Consider the following 5949-nt stretch of genomic DNA (forward strand, 5'->3'; position numbering starts at 1 on the left):
ATATTAATTAATATCAATCTTTGAAATTTTATCAAATGGTGTCTGAAGGGCTTTTTTCGAGTGCAAAGAGTTAATATTCGCAATTTTATATATATTTAATTTGAAACTTAAATTGTGTTTGTTTTCTGAAACCATGAAGATGTATCTTCGTGAAAATAGAAAATTGAATTTGAAGAATTATATTCGATTCTCCAATTACTTTTTTCTATAACGAGCTTTCCTTTTCATTTTCACAAACGGTATCGCAGTTTCTCTCACAGAAAATCTCATTACCTTTGATACTAATTTAATATTAACTCAATTTTTTAACAGTAGACTTTCATCTTGGACAAATTCGAATCTCCAGTCCAAGGAGGTATTTAAATCGCTTAATTTTCTGGATTCTGGCCAGGGTTCAATAGCTTGGTAGATTTTACTCTTGTACCTGTCAATATGTTACATGCAGTTAGTTTGCAATTACTTTGCGAAAAAGTAACGTGTCAAGAGCGTGTGAACAAATTTGTAAGTCGTTATAGACTATAGGCTTTCGATAATAGTGTTCTGTTCTGTTACAAATATGGACACCACAGCTACGCCTATGCTTTTATCTCTCAAATATATCGGCACTAACCTTTCAGAAAACAGCTTTTCAACGAACCGTACCAAGTGAGTACTTACTAAGTAGTTCGATCTCTTATCGATCGAATCTGGCCTGGTTCTCTAAGAACGTAACGAAAGAAAATTCTGAAAATCCTGTCCGACCTGCTTTCTGGCCGAGTCACGTAATCACGAAGAATTTCGAAAATTCGTAATATTCAAAAAATTAGAGAAATTCGGAAAATTCTTTATATTCGGAAATTAAAAATACTCACAAAATTCGGGACATCTGAGAAATTTAGGAAATTCGTAAACTTCTAAAAATTCCAAATATTTACAAAAATTAAGGAAATTTAAAATATTTGGAAAACGCACGAAATTCCGGAAATCCTGGAAATTCGAGATCCAAAGAATCCTCAAAATTCAGGAAAATTCTTAATTCCCCAAAAATTCGTAGAACCGTGGAAAATAATTACAAAGAGGAACGTGTCGGGAGAAAATTCCGCAAGAATTTCGAAAATTCGTAGTATTCAAAAAATTAGAGAAATTCTGAAAATTCTTTATATTCAAAAATTATAAATACTCACAAAATTCAGGACATTTGAGAAATTTATAAAATTCACAAACTTCTGATAATTCCAAATATTTACAAAATTTAAGGAAATTTTAAATATTTGGAAAACGCACAGAATTCCGGAAATCCTGAAAATTCGAAGTTCGAAAAATCCTTAAAATTCGGGAAAATTCCTAATGCCCCAAAAATTCGTCGAACCGTGGAAAATAATTCCGAGGATTAATGTCAAGAGAAAATTCCGAAAATTCTGGCACGCGGGACAAGCGCGAATTACGCGTTCTAGGCGGAATCGCGAGAGTTGCAGCACCGGTGCACTTTCTCCGTAGTAAAAGTAAAAGTTTCGCCGGGAGACCACGTCGAGACACGGTGCACAGGCAATGCGTTTAACCGAGCAAAATGGTGGGGAGAATCGTAGCTTTCTATTATTGCAAGATCGTCAACCTTATCCGCACAGCTTTTCATTACTCCGGAATCTCTCTCTCTCTCTCCCCTATCTCGCTCTCTCTCCCTGTCTCGATTATGCTAAAATCGGCATCGTTCAGCAAGGCTGGCATTACTGGGACCAGTTCGACCAGCCGGTACGATGCAACCTGATCATCCTTCGACGTGGCAGTTCCAGAGCATTTTCAAGGAAATCGTAACTCGAAGACACCGTCTCCTCCTGGACACGACCATCTTGTCTATGGTGTTCGAAATGCGATAATAATTGTTAGAAATGTTAATCAAAATTCGTAATAATTATTAGAAAAATTATTATGCTTCTTCGACCCATGGTATTCGAAATGCTATAATAATTGTTAGAAATGTTAATCAAAATTCGTAATAATTATTAGAAAAATTATTATGATTCTTCGACCCATGGTATTCGAAATGCTATAATAATTGTTAGAAATGTTAATCAAAATTCGTCATAATTATTAGAAAAATTATTATGCTTCTTCGACCTATGGTAATCGAAATACGATAATAATTGTTAGAAATGTTAATCAAAATTCGTAATAATTATTAGAAAAATTATTATACTTCTTCAACCCCTTAGAAAGCAATGGTACATAATCTGTAATCAAGTATTTGGTTCAGCGAAATTACTATGCAAATAAATATAAGATACGTATTATTTTCACAGATACAATGTTGGATTAGTTAGATTGAAATTGCATTTCGGGAAATTCTGAATCTGATCCCGTTTATTAGAATTTATAAGTCAAAAATGTGCATTCGAAGGAGTTAGTCACTTAGGAAAAATCGTTTAGAAATAATTCACCTCATTTTACAATTAAATAGCCTCGAATTTCCAAAATTATCTTTACGATAAGACTGACCAATCAGTGTGAACGATTTATTGTACATATATTCATGTATGAAAAAATGTCTCGTCACAAAATTACAGATATGGAAATACCTACTATATCATCATATTCTCCTTATACTAATTGGCAAATTTGGTCAAAAAATTCTGCGAAAACCGACGAATTTTCGTTTCAAAAAATTTTCGGAATTTGACATCATTTTCCTGACATACAATCTACTTCCAGGTTGTGGTGTGAGTAGTAGAATAATAGTGGGGGTCTCGAGTATGTATTAGTGGAATATCAGTGTGGGGTCTCGAGAGACCCCGTTACAGTTCCCCGAGGAACCGTGCTCCGAGACACTTAAAATGAAACGAAAGAAAAGAAAATGAACAAAATTGCAAATCCCTAAATTCCAATATTTCAAAGCTTACCCATATCCTCTGAAATCAGTGTCTAGTGACATCCAGGTTTACCAACTGACCATTTTACTCACCAGACGTAGCGTTTAATCCGTCAACGAAAAATTCTAGTCCGATAATAGCTTTCTTCACCTGGCTTCGTCGTGGAACGGAACGAATTTATGGAAAGGTGAGAAGGAAACGATCGAATAGGTCGATCTGTTACCTTAAATCCCTTATTTTAAACATCCGTTTGGGAAATGCAACGATCGTTGGACCGGGACATCGAGATTTCGCGTGATCGCCGATGCAAAAGGGCCATAGCATTCGCTATGAAGGCGAAAATGCGATTTTCGCGTACCTACTCGAGGATTCTAAGCATCGTGTGAAACGATCGATCAGTATTCCAAAAGAGAACTGCGACGAGGAGTTCCCGGAAAGCAGGCAGACAAAGGAGCACGCGTCCCGGACCCGGTAGCGCAGGTCAGTTCTATTTATGAACGAATTCTTGCGTTTTCCGTGAAACTGCTCTCGAAGGATTCGCGAAATCGTTCTTGTCAGACTCCTCTCTGAAAATTTTTAGGATCGACACAGCGAATTTTCGGTAACTCTGATTGGAAAGCAGGATCGTGCAAATGGCACCTTTTGCGACCGAGTATTACCATTTTCGATGTCGATGTCATAGAAGTCGTTGAACTTACTATTAATATATTTGCGAATATTTCTAGCTAATTTTTGTGGATATTTATGAAGATTTTTAGATTCGTTAGAATTTTATATCAACGTTCTGATTGTAGGTTAGGATTATTTAATTTAGAATTTAATTTTTGGATAATTTATTTTTATATTTGGTCAGAGTCGGATGTTAGAATAGTAAAGACGACTGGTTCGATATTTTTTGACACGTCATTTTTATACTTGGTCAGTGTTGGACGCTGAAATAGTATTTTTTGATAGGTTTTAATTTTGGTAGCTATTGGAAATATTTTTGGTTAGTTTCGGTCAAATTAACATTGGTGTGTATTGAGATGAATTTGTAATTACGTATACCTGTTCATTTTTATTATACTATTATATCACGTACTCGTTTATGTACGCTATGTTTAGGTTCACATTGTCAGTAATTCTAGCGTAGATATGTTAAATTTTGCACCTAGAATATTAAATGCAGTGGCTGATCGACATTACGTTATTTGGAATGATCGAAGGACGACCGGTGATCGGTGGAATATTTGAAGAATTTCGCGTGTAGCGCGGCATGCGCGATAAAATATAGAAATTTTGGAGGTCAGTACGCAGAAACAATAAAAAAAAATGTTTATATACACGTTTGTCCTAGCTGACCTTGTTTACGCGTTACAGCTGATTTTGTGTTTTACCAGTTGTTCGTCTGTCTTCGACGGAAAGTGCTACCAAAAAATGTTCGACACATACGAAACGATGCATAGAATATAACGAAAATACTCACTGTGATCGAAGCACTTAAGTATTCGAGCGAAGAACGCTTGTAAATTAAAAAAGAAATTTGATAAAAATTATTGCGTTAATTTTTTTTCTAAATCATTTTACTAGGTTAGTATTAATATAAACATAAATATATTTAGTAGGAATATTGGTGCGTAAAGTAGGTGATATTTAGAATAATTTATTATCTTTCTTTTCTTTTTCTCCTTTTTTTTCTTTTTTTAGTTGTCAGAAGCATAATTTTTAGAGTACGTTTTATACATTGAGGAAAAGCTTCGGTGTCGCAAGTAGAACGAAAAAGTTTCAGCACAAGGTTTCCGTAGTGTAGTGGTTATCACGTTTGCATCACACGCACAAGGTCCCCGGTTCGATCCCGGGCGGAAACAGTTCCGTTTTTTTTTTCATTCATTGATAGTGAAAGAAATCGAATGAAAGGTTATTTCTAATTGAATAAGTCTTTATACGTTGTTGTTAAATATATTTAGGATTAAAATTCTATTTTAAACAATTCTTTTGCTTCTTATATTCTTTTATAAGTTATTATTAGTTACCGGCTACGAACTATAACACATTTAATTAAATTTGTAAAAAAAGCAGGAAATATTCACTGTAATTTTTGCTTTTTTTCCTCTCCAATTTATTTCTTGATGTCAGGAAAATAAATTTCTAATTCTATTTAGTACGTCGATACAAAGCGAGCTATTTCTCTAGTAAAATGAGAAAGACTGATACCAAGGTTTCCGTAGTGTAGTGGTTATCACGTTTGCCTCACACGCACAAGGTCCCCGGTTCGATCCCGGGCGGAAACAGTAGTGGTCATTTTTTTTTTTTTCATTCAATAATCAAAAGGATAAAATGCAATAAATATAAAAGCAATTTTAAACGAAACTATATTGGTAAAAATTTATCGAATCTATTTTAAAATAAAATAATAATCATATTTTGTAGAAATGTTTTTTCCCCCATTTATACAAATAAAATATATTTATCGTAGTATACGTATGTATATTTTAACAAGTATATTAGCTTGTAAGATAATGAATAATTATTTTAAATCTTCCTCCCTTAATTCTTCCTATTGTTTAATTTATTAAAAACATTATTTTCTCATTTATTTATTAAATGGAGGTAAGACTGGTACCATTTCAGTTAGAAAGATAGAAGTTGTGTACAACGTTTCCGTAGTGTAGTGGTTATCACGTTTGCTTCACACGCATAAGGTCCCCGGTTCGATCCCGGGCGGAAACAGTGGTTGGTTTTTTTTTATTTACCAATGATCGAATAAACAAAATTACAAATCACGCAAATATAAATATCCAAATTTGCAATATAAATATAAAACACATGGAAAAAATTCAAACGCCCATAAATAAATTACTACCTTCCAGTTTTACGAAGCTAATCAATTCAACAAATGACAATATGCACCTCTTTCGGCTCCAAAATATAATTCTTTACACCCTTTACATTCGTTCGACGTTAATTAAATTCGTGACAAAATTCCTTCCAAAACAAAGCCAAACATATAAGCACACAAAACTGTGGGAATCGATCAAAGGGTTCCCATCAAAAAACGACCCCTATCAATTTCATTCCTCTCCCAAGAAGAGAGGAAACAAGTACTCAAATATTGCCAATATATTTG

At 34.0% G+C, this 5949-nt stretch overlaps 3 non-coding genes across 3 annotated transcripts; all 3 read left to right on the forward strand.

Moving 5' to 3' along the window:
* The first annotated feature begins 4617 nt into the window (after positions 1-4617).
* Positions 4618-4690, forward strand: TRNAV-CAC (transfer RNA valine (anticodon CAC)). Its single transcript has one exon. It is a non-coding gene; the product is annotated as a tRNA-Val (tRNA).
* A 350-nt stretch (positions 4691-5040) lies between these two features.
* Positions 5041-5113, forward strand: TRNAV-CAC (transfer RNA valine (anticodon CAC)). Its single transcript has one exon. It is a non-coding gene; the product is annotated as a tRNA-Val (tRNA).
* A 366-nt stretch (positions 5114-5479) lies between these two features.
* Positions 5480-5552, forward strand: TRNAV-CAC (transfer RNA valine (anticodon CAC)). The gene has a single exon. It is a non-coding gene; the product is annotated as a tRNA-Val (tRNA).
* The last annotated feature ends 397 nt before the right edge of the window (positions 5553-5949 follow it).

This window comes from Eufriesea mexicana, unplaced genomic scaffold (assembly GCF_001483705.2).
Source record: "Eufriesea mexicana isolate 0111107269 unplaced genomic scaffold, ASM148370v2 scaffold812, whole genome shotgun sequence".
NCBI classification, from domain to species: Eukaryota; Metazoa; Arthropoda; class Insecta; order Hymenoptera; family Apidae; genus Eufriesea; species Eufriesea mexicana.